The sequence below is a fragment of the Falco biarmicus genome, chromosome 11 (assembly GCF_023638135.1).
Source record: "Falco biarmicus isolate bFalBia1 chromosome 11, bFalBia1.pri, whole genome shotgun sequence".
In the NCBI taxonomy this organism is placed as follows: Eukaryota; Metazoa; Chordata; class Aves; order Falconiformes; family Falconidae; genus Falco; species Falco biarmicus.
The window spans coordinates 19978206-19996243 of NC_079298.1; the positions used below are offsets into that span (position 1 = coordinate 19978206).

At 37.9% G+C, this 18038-nt stretch overlaps 1 long non-coding RNA gene across 4 annotated transcripts in view; it reads right to left on the reverse strand.

Moving 5' to 3' along the window:
- LOC130156777 (uncharacterized) overlaps nucleotides 1-18038 on the reverse strand; it is a 520457-nt gene that overhangs the window by 327428 nt on the left and 174991 nt on the right. The gene's annotated exons all lie outside the window — the stretch shown is intronic.

Consider the following 18038-nt stretch of genomic DNA (forward strand, 5'->3'; position numbering starts at 1 on the left):
GACACATATCCATCACCTCAACAGAGTTCAACAGATAGCTGTCTACAGAGCACTGCCAAACCCACACAGAACGGGGCAAGCTGAGGTTCCATATTGCTGCACTCAGCCTAGTAAATCTAGCTGTTGCTGTAATACTCAGGACACACTGCCAGCTCCCCTGTCTGATTTGGAGCAATGACTGAACTTGGGTCTCCTCCTCCCAGGCAATGTAAGATCCTCAGAGGCAAGTCTCTCTCAGTATTGCTCTCAGAGGCTCTTCTACTTTGTTTAAACTGCTTAAACATCTTTTGGGACAAAGAAAGGGAGAGGATGTCTAGAGCCTGGCAGCGAGAACAAGCTCTAAGAAACCCCATTATCCATTATTGCACACGAAGTTTCCCTTAAACCATTCTGACCCTGCCCACACAGCAGCCATTTACTGGGGTCACACGGCATAAGAACAAAGCAGTATGGGCAGCGGGGAAACCCTACCTCCCCCTGGCAAACCCTTGTCGAAACCACTAATGCAGTGAGGCCAGATCTTTAGAAAACATATGCAGCATCATAAGGGAAACACAGAAGGAGCAGCAACAACAGCAAGACATACTCTGCATAACAAGAGCAAGGCTATCAGCTACATAACCAGACCAGCGATCCCAAGCACAGGTAGTGGCACCCCAGAGATGCATTGAAGCTTAAGGAAAGTAGATGGAAAGGATAGGGAACACTTTCCTTTACAAGCCATAAAACCTACAAGCCAGGGTTGAAACATCACTTGTAAACCTTCTGACTTAATCAATCATAGATGGACTGCACAAGAAATACACAAAAGGGAAGGGAAGGGTGTGCAGGAAACAGGGTATCAACAATCATTTGTCTATCATTTGCCACCTTCTCTTTCTACAGAGGCTGCTAAAAAAAAGTGCAAAAGATCGAAGAATGCACTTCTGCGACTACGGGGTAGTTTTTTAACCTACTATTCATATAAACTAAAGCTGTGATTACCAAAACTGAAGTTTCTTTCTTTCAAAGATTCTTTTAAAGAACGGTGTGTTCTTTGTCCTGTGCTTAGTCAGTGCTTGTAGGAATGTAACTATTGCCCAGTAAGGGCAGTTAGCAAGAGTATTTTATTTTAGCTAGTTTACTTAGAAGAGGCTCAGATTGATGGGTTTGCTAATTTTCAGAGGAATCTTTCAGGTTTTAACCAGATCCTTGTTGCTGCTGCTAATACATGCCAGCAAAACTATAAATGTTTTATTCCCACTGGAATATGTGAAACATCTGGGGAATGTCTTCAGCTTTGGCAATAGCTCCATGCTGTTATGACGTTAGCCACTATTCTCATGGCCACATTCACTTGGTTCTTCCTAGGCTGCAGGGACAGGGACCAGGAATTGGCAGTGTCTGACAGGACCTGTGCTGCATTATATGTAACCTTACTGATTCCTTCTTTCCAGACTTGAGTCATTCACTTTTATGGTCAGAAAGCCCTTTTACCAGGTCTTTAGACATGACCAAGGAAAGACTAAGGCATCCATACCTAGGATCTTCAGAGCATTTTTTAAAAAGAAAATTTAGTTCTGACCCTATTGAGTTTAAATTCCACCATGCCAGAGGGAACCAAGTGGTCTGTGACTAGCAAATGTTTATTTGTCCATTGCTTTCCCTTTCCTTGCGGTCATTAATCATATTTGGATGCTACTATAATAGAGAACAGACACACCAAAAGCAAAGAGCAGTATTAGCAGAAGTCCCCAATCCCCTTTCCTGTGGGAAAGGAATAAAATAAGCATCTATTACTGATACTATTTGTATCCTTTTTTTGACCAGTAAAAATTTGAGATGTAAATCCTGGCATCTCCCATGAATACCAGTAAGTCTAAACTGGGAAAACTGGTTAATATAAGGGGGTTTTGGGTACTTACTAAAAACCCTAGGGCCCTTACTGGATAGACTCAGGCCAAGATATGCAGTCTAAGGAGCTCTTCTGGCTTTGCTTTGATTAAGATAGTATCTAAGTAAATAAATATTCTCACCGCCATGGGCCTTAGGGGATGAATAACTGGTCGTATAGCCACAGTAAAGCCTCGTAGGACTATGCACCGGCCAAACACCATTACAGACAGATTCAGTGCCCCTTTCCAGGACAGCCTGAATGATTTCTTAGAGCTCAAATGAAAATGCTGCGGAAGTAGTGGTTTATATTTCCTATAGTTTTTGAAAGACAGTCATAAAATACTTTGATCTTTAAATGAAAATGATTAGTATCCCAAACTCACCCAGGGACCACAACCACAGGATCGAAGGAGTTTCCTCAGTGGGTATATCCTTCCCAGTTCAAGGCTTCTGCTCTCTGATATGGTCAGTTAATTCGCTTATATTAAATGCTGACTGGCATACAAGATACACTAGGTACACTAGATAGAAATAAATATGTAAAATTTTAGCTCCCTTAATTTTACCAGACAGATTTAATAAATGCACATAACTAATGGGTATATAATGACTTCCCTAAACTCCTACTTGTAGATCATGCATCCTATTTCCCAGTACATCTTTTTCCCCATGAAAAATTAAATTGGAAAGTCAACAAGAGAGAAATCATACTGGGGACATTTTCAATCCATTCATTTACATTTTCACTCTTTGCAGAATGTGGATAGTGTATTTTTATGGCATGTTTGGTTGCTATTCAAAACATATTTTTTTTTTTTTATTGAATAGCAAAATTATTAGATGAGTAGAATCCTGTATGCATAATAAGAGCACAATTTAAAGCTGTCCCTAGGCTAATTTATGAAGCACTAAATCAATTGGAAAAGTTTTTCCTTTTTCTAAAAGAGGCACAAGGTTGCTTTTTCAGCTGGTTTTGTCTGTTTTCATGGTCTGCACATTGATCATAGCCTGGTACAGTTAGCTAAATGCATATGGGAAAAGAAATATCTGAGGGATGAAACTAATGATATGTGCACTCCGTTGATTTGTTTCCCTTCCCATTCTAAATGAATTCCCTGCTAACTAGAGCACAAGTCATTACTGAGTAAGGTTCACAGTCACTGACCAATGTGTAAGAGAATACAATTAATACAATAGGAGTTTTGTAAACAGGTGTTTGTGACGGCACGAAGAGAAGGCATGTAAGTCAACCTAGCAAAACGTTCTGTGAAATACCTTTCTTCACATCCCAAGAACGCTTAAGCACATTGAGTTTCCAATGAACTATGGAAAAAGTGTGCTTTCCAGAGAAGGCTTTCTTGCTTCTTAACGTCAGTACATGAAAATTATGATACTTAGTGCATACACACAGATCTCCAATCACATTACAATAGCAAGCAGGTATCACTCCCATTGATATGGAACAGAACCACACAGATGACACAAACTCCCTAGATCATCCAGCAATAAAGACAAAACAAAATCCAAGACTCTTTCCTAGATCAGCACATTTCAGGACCACATTGCCTACTTTCACTTTGCATTTATCATAGTGCTTTAGCTTTGGCATTTCTAATTCACTTACAGAAACATACTCTGAAGTGGTATTTTATCCACAGATAATTGCTACTGATGGCAGCTGCTGGACTCCCCCAGTCCAAAAGTTCTCTGAGGGGAAATGGTTTGCAGTTTACACACTGCTCCACAGATAGCCCTGTAAAGACCTTTTGTCCTGGTTTCATGCATAAGAAGTTATCTAGAAAAATCAGTCTATCAGTAAGAACTACCAGACAGTTTTGGATTGACTAATATGTACACTCATCTCACACAAGCAAGAAGCTCTTCTTGGGAAAGAGGCAGAAAACACAGCAGAAATTTCAATTCTTTGGGGGCTATTCTAACACTGTAGTTACTCACTGAGAAAACAGGAGGACATTTATTGTTATGTTTTAGTTGGTTTCATGTTTGATTTAAAACAATCTGTTGCATTATTATTATTATGTACTCTCACCCTGAGACTTTTAACTAGACACATTTTGGAAATTCAAAGCTTAAACACATGCTTTGTTAAATTGGTAATAGTTATATCTGAAACTGTTAAAACAGAACTCATTTTATCCAGCAGAAATGCACTACAGATTCATAGAGTTAGTCTTTGATGTCATGGTCATGTTTAATGCCTCTCCTTAGGTAAAGAGGACTTAAAGATTTGCATATATGTATTTTTGTCCTCCAGAAGGACAAACTGTTTCCCTGTTCATGTAACTGGCATGAGTGCTGCATGCCCCTACACAATATAGTTTAAAGGATGTAATTGGAAAAACACAGTCCTCACTAGTCTGCTATCATCTGAGGCTGAAAGGGAGAATATTCTACTCTTATATTAGTGTTGACAATAACCAGAATAGCTTGAACTTCCTTAGATATCCTGTCCCAAGGAGCTACCTTTCTAACACAGGATTTTTCACAACTGTTATCTATAGGGAAGAATGCAAAATGCCTCTCAGAAATACCATTTGGACTTTTAACAAATTTTGCAGCATTTAAGGTCCTTGAAACTAAGATAAACATACAATATTTCCCTTTTGCATAGAAAACATTACTCCACTATTATTCCTTATTTGAAAGAAAGCTGTGTTTATTTTGCTTGCTAGCTCACCAGGACACTGAGATGGGGAGGAGTGCTGGTCTGCCTGAGGGCAGGAAGGCTCTGCAGAGGGAGCTGGACAGGCTGAATTGATGAGCAAAGGCCAGTTGTATGAGGTTCAACAAGGAGTGCTGGGTCCTGCATGTGGGTCACACCAGCCCCACACAACACTACAGGCTTGGGGCAGAGCGGCTGGAAAGCTGCCTCGTGGAAAAGGGCCTGGGGGTGCTGGTTGACAGCCGGCTGGGCATGAGCCAGCAGTGTGCCCAGGGGGCCAAGAAGGCCAGTAGCATCCTGGCTTGTGTCAGAAACAGTGTGGCCAGCAGGGCAAGGGCAGTGGTTGTCCCCCTGTACTCAGCACTGCTGAGGCTGCACCTCAAATCCTGTGTTCAGTTCTGGGCCCCTCACTACATGAAAGACATTGAGGTGCTGGAGCATGTCCAGAGAAGGGCAGCAAAGCTGGGGAACGGTCTGGAGCAGGAGTTTTATGAAGCACAGCTGAGGGAACTGGGTTGTTTAGCCTGGAGAAAAAGAGGCTGAGGGGAGACCTTATTGCTCTCTACAACTACCTGAGAGGAGGTTGTAGCAAGGTGGGTGTTGGTCTCTTCTCCCAAGTAATAAGTGATAGGATGAGAGGCAACAGCCTCAAGTTGCACCAGGGGAGGTTTATCTTGGGTATTAGGGAAAATTTCTTCACATAAATGGTTGTCAACCACTGGAACAGGCTGCCCTGGGAAGTGGTTGAGTCACCATCCCTGGGAGTATTTAAAAGATGTAGATGGGGTGCTTAGGAACATGGTTTAGCAGTGGACTTGGTAGGTTTAGGTTAACAGTTGAACTCAATGATCTTAAAGGTCTTTTCCAACCTAAACCTAAATTCTACAATTCTATGATTCTACAATACTCTTCTCTCCTCTCCACATGATGCTCCCCTCTTCACAGCTATGTCATATCCATACCAAAAGCTGCTGAACTAGGTCTAGTACTCACTCAGAGCAATGTTTCAATTGCTCTGAAAAATCTCTTCCAAGATGCCTTGCCCTAAACTCTTCATAATCAGAACAGCCATAGAAAACTACGATATAAAAGTGCTCTGCAGTGCAATATGCACTCAATTATCTTAGCAGTATGGATATATATGTGTACACTTATGTTTATTTTACCAGTTGGAAATAACTGGTCTTTGTGAAGGTAAAAGAGGATCAACATCCAGCCATTACTTTGGGGCTTACAAAAACCCTCTTTGAGGGCATAACCATTGCATCTGCCTCATGCTGGCTTCATTTGTACAACTGAAATTCACCCCAAATACACTACTCAAAATACTGCAGAAATTCTGTGCCTGCAAGAGGAAAAAGGACTGTTGCTAATGTTTTATTAAAGTCTTGTAGTTCTGAACTAGTGTGTTGCCATTTTATAAGAGTTGGCAATATCCTCATGAATACCTGTGACAAGTGCTATTAACATAAAATACAAAGTGGAGTTGGGCATGATGAGATATTTAAAATCTAGGCATGCACTTGCTGTATTTAAAAATGTACTTCACAGATATATTTTTAAACTGTATATTTTTTAAAAACAAGTCAATTCAATGCCTTATATTTTGAGTTTTAATTCCAATCAAGCTAATTTCTAGTCATCACAAACACATACCTGCCAGTAATGAAGGCTGCTTAATTAGGTCCAGATAAAATAGCTACAATTCTGTTTCTGATCCACCTGTCAAAGCAAATCAGTCTTTTACACGACTTCAAAAAAAAAACAAATTAGACTAGCTGATGATTTTTTGAATATTCAAATAGACGTACTGAAGATAAATCCAAACCGAACTTGAGACTGAACAAAAGCCTGGAACGTGACCTCAAAGATGAAGAGATCTTGTTCTGCCAGAAGCAGATTTCCAAGCTTGGTATTTCAGGCTTATGGAAGCAAGGACAGGGTGCTAAAAAGTGGCTACTGGAAAGGATAGCACTGTCTTCCACAGCTTAGGGCAAGGTAACATTTCAATGCTGTGTAAAATTAAACACAAATAACAATGTTAAAGGTCCTGCTTAACGCCCCAAAGCCAGGTGACTTCAGAACAGACGTGTGCAACTCATGCCATTATAGCTCTATGAGAAAAAATACTTGTGCTACTATTACTGAAACAAGTAGAAAATCTAGAAGGCTGACATAGTTGAATGCTAAAAAACACTCTTTTTCATTGGCTTCGAAGATGGACTAGTAGTCTGAACACATTTACTAGTAGGCAGATAGTGACATAAATTGACCATCACAAAAGGCGTTATTTGACATATGAGATGTTAATTAGAACTACTCAGTACAGCTCTGAGACATCACTAATAATTGCTTAATACTGTAGGAGCTCAACCAACAGCTTCCAAAAATGTAGGATTAGGCACAAATGCTAGGCAGCAGACTAGAGAGAACATACTGATTAAAAGGTACCACTAAGTCACACAATGCTAATAACTAGAACACAGGAAAGGTAACTCAAAATTTTAACATGGAAATTATCTACTAGGCTCTGGTAAGTGAATCAGTCCATATGTCCTTGCTGTTTCTGTGCTTACTACGTACTCAATCCATTAAGTGAGAACTGACCAAAAATGTCAGTTTCATGTGTTTTTTCCCATTCGAGCCTACCATTTACTCTGCTGGGATAATGCTTCTCTCGTTCTTTGATTCCCTACCAAAGTGGTTCTGCTGATGTTAGTTACAGGAACACTAACTTTTCTCCAGTCATTTATTGTATTGGCAACTAATGTGCCTTCTAGAAGATGAACTTGTTCATTTTGATTTATTTACAGTGCATGATGGCTTGCTCTGTTCTTCTAACTGGCATTCTAAGTACCATCCTAATTATGCCTTTAATTTGTTTAGATTGGATATTTTTTGATTTGGCTTTCCAAATTCAGTGACAGTGGTCTGTCTGACTTTATTAGATGTCTGCATTATTTTCTTACCTTATGCAGATAACTCCTGTAAAGCACAGTTATGGTAGCAATGAGGCAAAGTTGTTATGGCTGTACCAGATTCCATAATGTTCGGGTTTTTTAATTCTTTTCTCTATGAGTAAAATCCTGACCCAGTAAAGTCAATCAGAGTTCTTCCATATCCCCCTACCACATTCATATGAGAGAAAGTTACGAGTATCAAAGTCTCAAAATCCATTCATGTTTGTTTCATTAGTCTCTCCACTTTATTGTAATGAAATCTATCTTGTTAGATGATGAGGTCTGATGTGCATCTCACAACCTTATGTTGTGAAATTAGCAAGGCATGCACTTGTTATGCCTACGTATGGCAAACAGCTTCACAAGCCCTCCTTGAAATGAGGATATGACTTGTTTTCACGTCTGGCTTATTTTGCTCAAGGTACAACAGGAATGAATTAGGATCGTGAGTCAGAACATGAGATATTTTTTTTTTATGTCATTAGGTCTCAGCCTGGGAAGACCTATATATTGACTTGGTTGCCAAATTAAGGAGCTGACTTCCTCAAGTGATTCATATTCACTTGCTCTACCTAGAATAAATGCTGTTCTTACTGGATGCCCATGACTACCTATTATTTCTACAGTTCCAAAGCCACAGATCGATATGGCCCTGCCTACATCTCTGAGAAGCAGGGGCAGCTTTAGGCCAGCTGGCTGTTAAAAAGGGTTATGTTTTAACCTAGGCATTTGCACACAATTCACTAATGATGTTGCACGTAACTGTACACTTGATATTAATTAGCCATCATTTCCAAAAGACTTCCAGATTCTTGTCTCTCATATGTCATTGTCACCATCACAATACTTAAACTGGATTGTATTCAGCTGTTCCATTTATGTACTTTTTTGTCTCTAGATCAGAAGTAGATGACATTTATTTCAAATACAGATGCTGCATTGTTTCAGAATATACCACATACTGCTGCTGTTTCAGCCTGCAGAAACTTATGGGGACTTTACGTAGCATGATTAATATTTAACAACAATTGGGACTAAATGTCTTGCCTCGTTAGGTTCGTCCTTCTTGAGTACACTCTGAAGTGAGTGGAAGTTGTCCATTGTGAGCCTACAGAAAGGAACATGGATGGATCCCTTGACCTCTGCTCATTATATTCCACATATAAATTGGTGGCAACATATTGCAAAACTGCTAAAGACTGCAAAATATACAAACCTGGACAACTGTTTCCTTTTTTTGTAAACAAATGAATCATCTACTGCATGATCATCAGTGCTTCTTTGTAAGACCTGAGATTTGGGTTAGAGGTGTTGGTCAGTGGTAGATTAATGATGCTCCCACTTTGCTCCATGACAGGTGTACTCAGATATCAGCTACGCAACCTAGAAAGGTTTTTATCATAAGGAGCAATGAAGACCTCATGGGATGGCACTAACGCTACCGACATTTAACCAGTCTAAAATGGTAGATACAAGTAGCATGTTTGTTTGTTTGAGCTCTATTTGCTACAAGACCTGCTAGCCTTCCAACAGTATTCAGGATTTTGCTAATCTCTCCTTTCTCCAAAGACAGCAAGCAGCTCGTAGCATCATCTGCTTCTGTGCAGGTTGCAGATTGGCTACAGAGAGCCTGCCTTTGTTAGGTGCTTTCCATCATTTGTTCATGTTCAGATAATATAGCTAATTGATTACCCCATCAGAACTGGGTTCTCCACCTCTTTGTGATGTTGTGTGCTCTAACTAATTTTTATTTCATCTCTCACCTAGCCTGAGTATTTCTGGCACAGCGCTTCGCCAATTATATACCCTCCATTAGCACAAAACTCACTCAGCTTGTCAGTGCTTATCTGTGTTGTAAAAGGGGAAAAAAAACCCAGGACTGTCTTACATCACAAGCCTACCTGCCCAGTGTGTTCAAAATCATGCCCTTAAAACATGCTTTTAACAAGCCAGTAAATATTGTACCTTTTTCCCCAACTACAGAGAGCAGGGAGGTGAGGCACTTCTCTGTGTAAAATGGCACACACATTTTGTAGATCTCATGTTCTAATGCTATTAGCTCAAAAGATTGAATTAAATAGAGAAAGGTTAATGAAAGGTTTTAGTCATGATTGCAGTGACCATGAGGAAGCAAAGGGGCAAGAGAAATGGCAGCTTTAACAATTAAACTCCCTCAACACATTCTTTTAACACTACTGCCATAACACAGTGAAATGCCACAGTTAATCAGATCACGCTAGCTGCTAACACTCTTTACTAAGAAGTTGTGACTCCTCTGTTGGGATGTTCTACAAAATGATCGTGTTCTTCATTAATGCCAAATAAAGGCAGCATATTTTAGATGCCACAAAAATTAATATCCTTAATTGTTTATAAATATAGGAGCTATTTATATCTTTTTTCATTCTGATACATCAGCATTATAAATACATAAAGTACTACCAAATCCCTATTCCCCTGTAAATCTCAGTTCTACCATGAAATGGGAGGCTACAAGCACCTAGCAGCGGTGTTGTACCATACAGAAGTTTCCAACATATGCTGGAAGTACTTTGCTTACCTCACTAAATGCCAAAAGCAAGTCTGGCACTACATCAGTCAGTCAGATCTTCTTGCTTCAAGTATTTATTTCTCTGCCTCTATTAAGTTGTAAGCAAACATCTGAGTAGTTGAACCTCCTGCAATCACATTTTAGGATTGGCCCTTTCTGCATATCAATACAATTCAACTGCACAATATTTATAGTGCTAGCACATGCCAGAGGAATAAATTATTCTACAAAGAGCCCACTTTTTCCAATAGCATGCTATGATGTCCTTACTGAGGATAAAAGGAAACAAAGAAGCCAAGGCTTGCAGAGGGAGAAAGACAATATTGGCCAGCAATAACAGAGTTAGGTCTGACTGTACAAGACCCTAGTTTAAGTCACTGTTTCCTCTGTGCCCTGGCCAAGTGAGTGAGATTATCTCTGTACAATAAGGTTAAGAGCACAACTACAACTCCAGGATATTTCCGGGTTAAACAATTAAAAGATTTTGGCACATTTAGATATTTTAGTAACATAAACACCCCAAAGCATAGAACTTCTTCAGGTTAAACCAAAGCTAGCAGAGACACATGAAATAAAAAACATCTTCCACAATTTTATTCACCACCCATCTTAAACATTTTTTTTAGCAATATCATTTACATGTCATCAATATTCTGAAAACTAAGATAAAAGCATGATGTGTCAAGGAGGAGAAAAGATGTTCTTATTAGTAGTAGATAGGTAAATTGTGTTTTGGGTGGAGACTGGTAAACTACAGTAAGGCTCTGGTAGGTGTTAAACCATGACAAGGTGCAAAGTTTAAGATGTTATCACTACCACCCATGTGAGGTTACCTCCTCACAGCAGAGAGGTAGTGTAACATGCTCCTGTGTATAAATGCAGGCCCACACTCCTTATGAGTCTAAAAATACTGCAGGTTGTGGACTATGGCAGCTGGGAGGGGATATATCCCAATACTGGAGCACGGGCCTCCAAATTGGGGCAGAACAGATTATTTGGGGACTGTAATATCTTAAACCATTGCAACTTAAATCTACCAGAACACGTTTACCAGAACCCTACATGAATAAAAGTGGGAAAAGGAACAGAAATACCTTACATCACTTGCAGGAACAATGTCTGATAGTTTTGCTGCTCTGTCCTTCACACAGTGGATTTTTTGTGGCTTTTACAATTTTACAGATACCAACTTGAGAAAATAGATTATTGAAAGTTTAATGAAAGGTTTTAGTCATAATTGTGATGGCCACGACCTAACAGGCAGCCAAGGAAACATGTAATTAAAAAGAAATACCAAACTTATTTATCCATTGCCAGAGCACGAAGAAGTGCCACCATTAATTATACACCACACTGATTACTAAAAAAAGTTGTCATGTATCCCTTTGATGATGCAAGATGGTTGCGATGCTACTAAAACTTCTTTGTAAGTCTTAATTAGATCATTTGTTTAATCTGGGTTTTTTTCATCCCATTCTTTTTCCTTTCTCTCTACTTTTTTTGTTTAGCTGTTTACTTTTTAAAAGTTGGGAAAATATGTTTTTGAAAGTACTCAAGGATTTCCACTATTTATGTAAGTTATACCAGGTATTTTCCTGTGCTTTGGATGTCAAGTACCATAACCACTTGAACCGTGCCAAGACTCTCTCTCTACAACCTTCAAAGTTATTTCTCTTATATACTGTTATAATCAACATGCTGATCAGATACTGTGTGTAGAACGGAAGCAGAAAATTCCCATTGAAATCTGTGGATCTTTGTTTACCATCCTATAACACAGAGCAGAATCGTTGTCTTTGTTCATAAAAATATGCACCTATAAAATAACGTATGTAATGTCTGATGAATATTCTCTACTATTCATGAAGCTAAAATTAACTTCTTGTTTTAATTGCTTATCAGTTCCATAAGCATAATTCCCATGGTTTGCTTTCTTTGGGATCTGCTCCCTTTCCTTATAGAACTTCATATTTTTATGAATTTTTACTGTTTAAAATGTATATGTATGTAAATTATTATGCATCTGAGCCTTTCACATCAGAGGTACAGTATAAATACTAAATCAATGTGGAAAACATCATGTCTGCTTTAACTTGACTTGATTATACCTAAATATGAAAAAATAAATTAGCATTTTGCTCTATTTTTAGTTGCCTTCATTGTATTATAGAGTATATTTGTTTAAAGTGTGTAGATTAACACCCCTCCCAAGTATTTCCTATAGGTTTATGCTAATAAAGTGAAACTTAAAATAACTCATGAGGGACTAGGAAGAGAGTTAGTTGTCTAATATAGATATTCCTTAACTGATGGACAAACATGCTGGAAACCTTGGAATACCGAGTTTTTTCTGAGAACAAATCTACCTATTGCAGATGGTCAATCTAGCACAAGCTTTGTTAAAAAAGGCTGAGACATCATTAAAAGCTTTCTTTTAATTTAGATGATATTTCTGCTCATGTTTTCCATAATTCATTATTGATTACTCTTAGATTTATTACCTATATTTTAGCTAACAATTTAATATTCAAGAAGTTTTAAAAATAAAGCAGCTACAAAATGCTGGGATTCAGCAGTCATGCCAAAGACTATTTTTCTTGTCCATGGACGTGATTGACATATGAATGTGACTCAGGAAGAAAACATTATCAATATGAAGAAAAGTTACGACTTTTGAATGATGTTGGCTTGCCTTGTAAGTATTCCCTGGGATGTACCTGCATTGCATATTCTGATAAGTATACATAGTCAGGTTCTCTTTACACATTTTAGCTTCTTTAATAATTTTGTTAAATGCAGAAGAGGGGAAAATAAAGACATATTATTAATAAACAAGCAATTAAACAGGTTAGGGCAACAATGCAATGCTGGTCATTCAGGAACCCTGTGCTAATTTTAATTAGCTGCTTTCCCTTGCTTTCAAATGTAATTAAAGCAGCTTAGTTGTGCTCAGTGATGCAAACCACCTTATTTAATCACTAACATTATTTCCCTGAACTATTAATGATTTTCAAAACGCTTGTTTATGCAGAATTAGAACAGTAATTATCTTACCAGTTAATTTTGTACCTTCACATTTCACACCTCGCTCAAACGTCATTCATTTACCATAGCCTTTCTGTCAAAACAAAGAAATGCTTGTTCTAAATGTGCTTCTGACTGCCAAATTGAAAGCCAAGTTTTGTAACACTAATAAAGTAGCTCCCAAGTGAAACAGGTGTAGTAATTTAGACCCTTCCTGTCTCAAGCTTGCACGTACATGCTATGTCTTTTCTTTATTAGCTTTAAAATGAGAGCTTGGTGTGCAAAATAAGCTATTTAATTCAGACTTGTGGAGCAGAATATAATCTTTAATTTAAACTAGAGCAGTAAAAAAAGGCCTTTAATTTTAACTGGCATGTGCGTGTGAATTTGAATTAATAATCCAGAAAATTGAAACTGTTTTGCTGCTGTTGCTGGATAGTGACTGTTCTTCACATGCCCTTAGTTTCACTCACTCCATTTCTCTCTCCCAAGCTTTGCCTAGTGCCTATTTTATGATGTTGCTGTCTTACAGAAAGGGAATTCTTCTAAAAAAGAAACTCTCCATTGATTGAATTCTTGCAAAAACATATTGTGTTGAAAGAAATTCTTATGTCTGTATTAATTCAGTTTACAAAAAGAATATAATTGGTGTATTCATTATAGCTACTTAAGTCAGAATTGAAATGCACCACGAAATTACACTTCACGAGACATCAGATTTTTTCCTGCTATTTCTTTTAATGTAAGTTAACAACTACTTTTGTACTTATAATCATAAAATATAATAGCCTTACTACCAGCAAACAATTCTTTCTCCTGACTCTTATAAGTCTTCCCCATTACCAGGAAAATGAAGCAACTGCCTAATGTCATACCATAGAAAATCTGTGGCAGAATTAGAAATCAAAAAAAGAAAGCTCCATCTTTCAGCTGCTCTGAACAGTCTCTGAGGTCTCCTCCACTTCTGCCAAGTTGTGCAGCCAGTGCTAGTGATGAGCACATGTTGCTGCTTCTTCAGAAGAAGGCTTGCAAGCTAGATGAGCAGCCTACAAGGAGTCATTCTCACTCCTTCCTCTCTGGGGCCACACATCAGACACATAAACATCTATATGTTTAACTCAGTTCAATTAAGTTCAACATTTCATTCCAAAAAATAAGAACACAGCCTAAAAATCCCACTGTAAATCAGGTCTATCACTTATACACTGCGGCCGTGGATAGCACAGATACACACACACCCCTGGCAAAATTCTGCCTGAGAAAAGGGGACAAAAAACCTTGGATTTGATGTAATACTTCTACCACTGACATAAACTAACCATGTTTGTTTGCAGGAAAGGTAATTGCAAAGAGAATATCAGATCTCAGCTTTTAAAGGCTCGTTAATGTGATTAAATTTAAACATGAAAGCAGTGCATTTGACCTCCACTGGACTACTTTAAAGCATAAAGTTACCCCTGTAAGTGAAGGGATGGCAGATGCACACCTAAGAGTACAACAATAATTTTACACGTGTTCATTAGAGGCATTGAATTACTGCAGTCAAGATTTTAAATACTATATCACATTTTGCAAATATTCTAAATACATCATAAATCATACAGAAGAAAGCAGATCAATGTACAAAAGAAACTGTTTTAGTTTAAAAGCCATATTTTCTCTAAAAGCTTTATATGCACCCTGACAAAGTAGTTATATCTTAATAAATTTAAATGTATTAGATTTTCCCAAAGATTCTATAAATTTGAGACAGCTAAAATTATTTCAGTATTTTCAGAATGCCCAAGATCCATGGTCTCCTGGCAACTAGCAATCACATGGCTGTAGAGGTTTTGGCCTACTGTTACAATGCCGTTATATGTTTGGTTGATGATTTATTCAAACCCAGTTTCAAACCTGCTGTTAGCTCCCTCATTGCTTTAATGCAGCTAGTCTACCATTCATAACTGTCAAGAATGAATTCACTAGGACTTGGGCTTATTAAGCACCCAAACTGTGTAGTGAACATACTCAGTTTTGTGCCTGGGAATGTGAATAAACACTATACTTTCCATCCCTGTAAATTGATCTCTGATGTTTTTAACACCATGCAGTATTTTTATCTTGTTATCAAGATACTCAACCATGAACTCCAAAGAATACATTGTGTACAGCTCAGTGTTAGGTGGGAGCAAGCCTGACTGCCTCCTTTCTAACAGGGGCACAGGCACAGAAGGAGAGGTTGGTGCAATACACTGTTCTCGCAGTAAGTTACTGTAGCACAAAGTATCAGGTCTGTGAGTTTACAGAGAAACAGGAAGGACAGCCTCATCTTCTGGATACAACACTGTGCTTTGAGAGACAGCAACGGACTTTCTTAAATACTGACTGACTGCTTTCTTTGAAAGGCGAAAGATTGCTCTGGCAATTAAAGAAGCAATCACAGTGGATATTTACCCTATTGAGGACAATATATCAATTCTCCTGGTCAAACATACCAACTGTATAAATAATATAAAGAGAAAATGGGGTTTGAAAATAAAGTATTACTTAACAAGTGCATTTATATTTTAATCTAGCTGTGTTAATTCAATAGCTTCAAGAAGGCATATTTGAATTGGAGGCTTTAATAGTTTTTCATGTTGAATAATGTGGTAATATGATTTTTCTCCATTCTGTACACATAAGGAACGTTCTAAAATGTGTTACCACAATTACACAGCAGCAGCGTGCATGCTATTTAATGTGAGCCTGGGAATAAAGCTGGTTTAAACCATTTGGTTTAAAACAATCATAAATAGCCTTTTTAACATAATGATTCTAGTATAGTATGTTTTGCTTGAATTTCAAGGATTCTAGTGGGGAAAACAAACATTCTGAGCACTAATTTAATTTAAATTAGGATTATGGTAAAATTCAAGTTCTGACCAAACAGCAATTAAATAAAATTTGAGGTTGTGTTTTCTTTTTGTTTTTGTTCTGACACATAGGACTCAATATTTCTTGAAAAGGAAATTATTATAAAAAAATATCTAAAGATGCCAGCAAGAATAACTGGGGGGTCAGGAGGTTTTTTTCTTGAGTGTTTGCTGATGTTTTGCCCATCCCATCAACAATTTCAACACAGAAATAAAATGGCACTCTATCTTCTGGACAGCTTGATGTTTGTCTTTGCTGTCAAGCAAAAAGGGATGCAACTCCATTCATACAGAGAAAATCAGAATAATGCAGAAAATATGACAGAACAATTCACAATGATAACCAGTCATATCACACTTCAAGGGGTCTAGACTTCTTTGGTACACAGAGACTAACATATAGAGCCCTAATGAATCAAGGTTTTTCATTAAGAACAAATGTACTTTCTTACCAGCTCTTTATATTTTCATGAAGAAGATGTTAACACAAATAACTTCTTAAAATTATTACTACATCAGTTAATTGCACCACACTTTAAGCCTGATGCTGTAAACACAACAAGCCTCACTGCTTACACTGAGGAGTGGCTGCAACAGGACTACTCTGCATTACACCTGGGAGCCCATGTGGGAAAAGTCCTACAAGTATTGGGAGAGTCATGAGATAGAAAGATGAATATATGTAGGTTTTTCAAAAGGACAGTTGCCCTAGAAGATTAATCATCATGCATTTTCTACAAGACTTTCCATTGAAACTCATGGCTTCCTTTAAAATAAACAGTGGACACAGTTCTCCAGGCTGTTACATTTGTTTTGTGGCAATGTAATGTCATTAAATTTAACTACCCTTGAACTGGCAAATATATACAGTGTTTGGGCTTTATCTTTAAATAAAGCTTACTGCTGCTCCAAGTTAATCAAAATCTTTCACAAACTTGGAAAAAGGGTTACAGCACGTCCATCTCTCGATCTTCTTTCATAGTGACCTATAGAAATATGTTCTTTGGAAAGGTGAGGCCATGTGCATAGGAATGGTCGCTTTCAATGTATTACACTGAATGCTGTTAATTTTTCAGAGTCATGAAGCAATTCAGTATTGTCTTACTCTTCCTGAATATTTACTGATTACCTTGGGATGACATCAGATGGAAATTTAGGCAGAATCAATATTGGTTAGTTTTTTCTATAGTGATCATATCTACAGGAGATAAAGGTTTCATGGAATAATGGCTGAGAGTTTGGATCCAACCTTTCATGCACTTAGTCTTATGGATAAATTCACAGAAACACCTGAGTCTGACTTGCTCTGTACCAAGGTATCCTTATATCTTATCAGATACTCCTATCTGTCCATTAATGACATGTAAACCTGGCCCTAAATACAGGGATGCAATGACATGAATTAAATGAAAAATGATGGGTAGTAGTAGCAATTTACAGTCTCCAAATGGTTTAACCATTTCTTATTCAGAGTCTTAATCTGGGAGAAGTAATCAGCAGCTAAACTAATCAAAGAATGCTATGAGGGAAGGGAGGACAAGAAGCTCTGTAGGTCAATCAGTGCGGCTCTGTACTTTGAAGCAAGGTCTACTATAAACAAGCTATAATCCGTAAATTTCTGTATAACCTGTTTCTTAAATATTATGACAATTACATAGCCTCCTTAAACAGCTGCTCCCATCCCCCAATTAGCATTACTGTTTGACAGATTGCTTCTTTCCTTATACTTAATATCACATTAAAGAATTATTTCTTGCCCTGCTCCCAGTGAACATAGGGAACAATTGGTCATTATCCTATTCACAGCAAGCATTTAGAGCTTATAGCATTCACCCCTCAGTCTTTTTTCAGCTAGGTAAATCCATGAGTTTCCAGGGGTTTTGCTTGTTCCGTTTCATAACGGAAACATCTTTGATCAGCCCACATTTATCTTGACCAAAAAACCAGGCAAAGTACTGCATTTCAGGTCTCACACTTCAAGAAATAATTTTCTCCCTCACTTTCAATCTGAGGGTCCTGATCATGCAACCTGGAATTACACCTTGTTT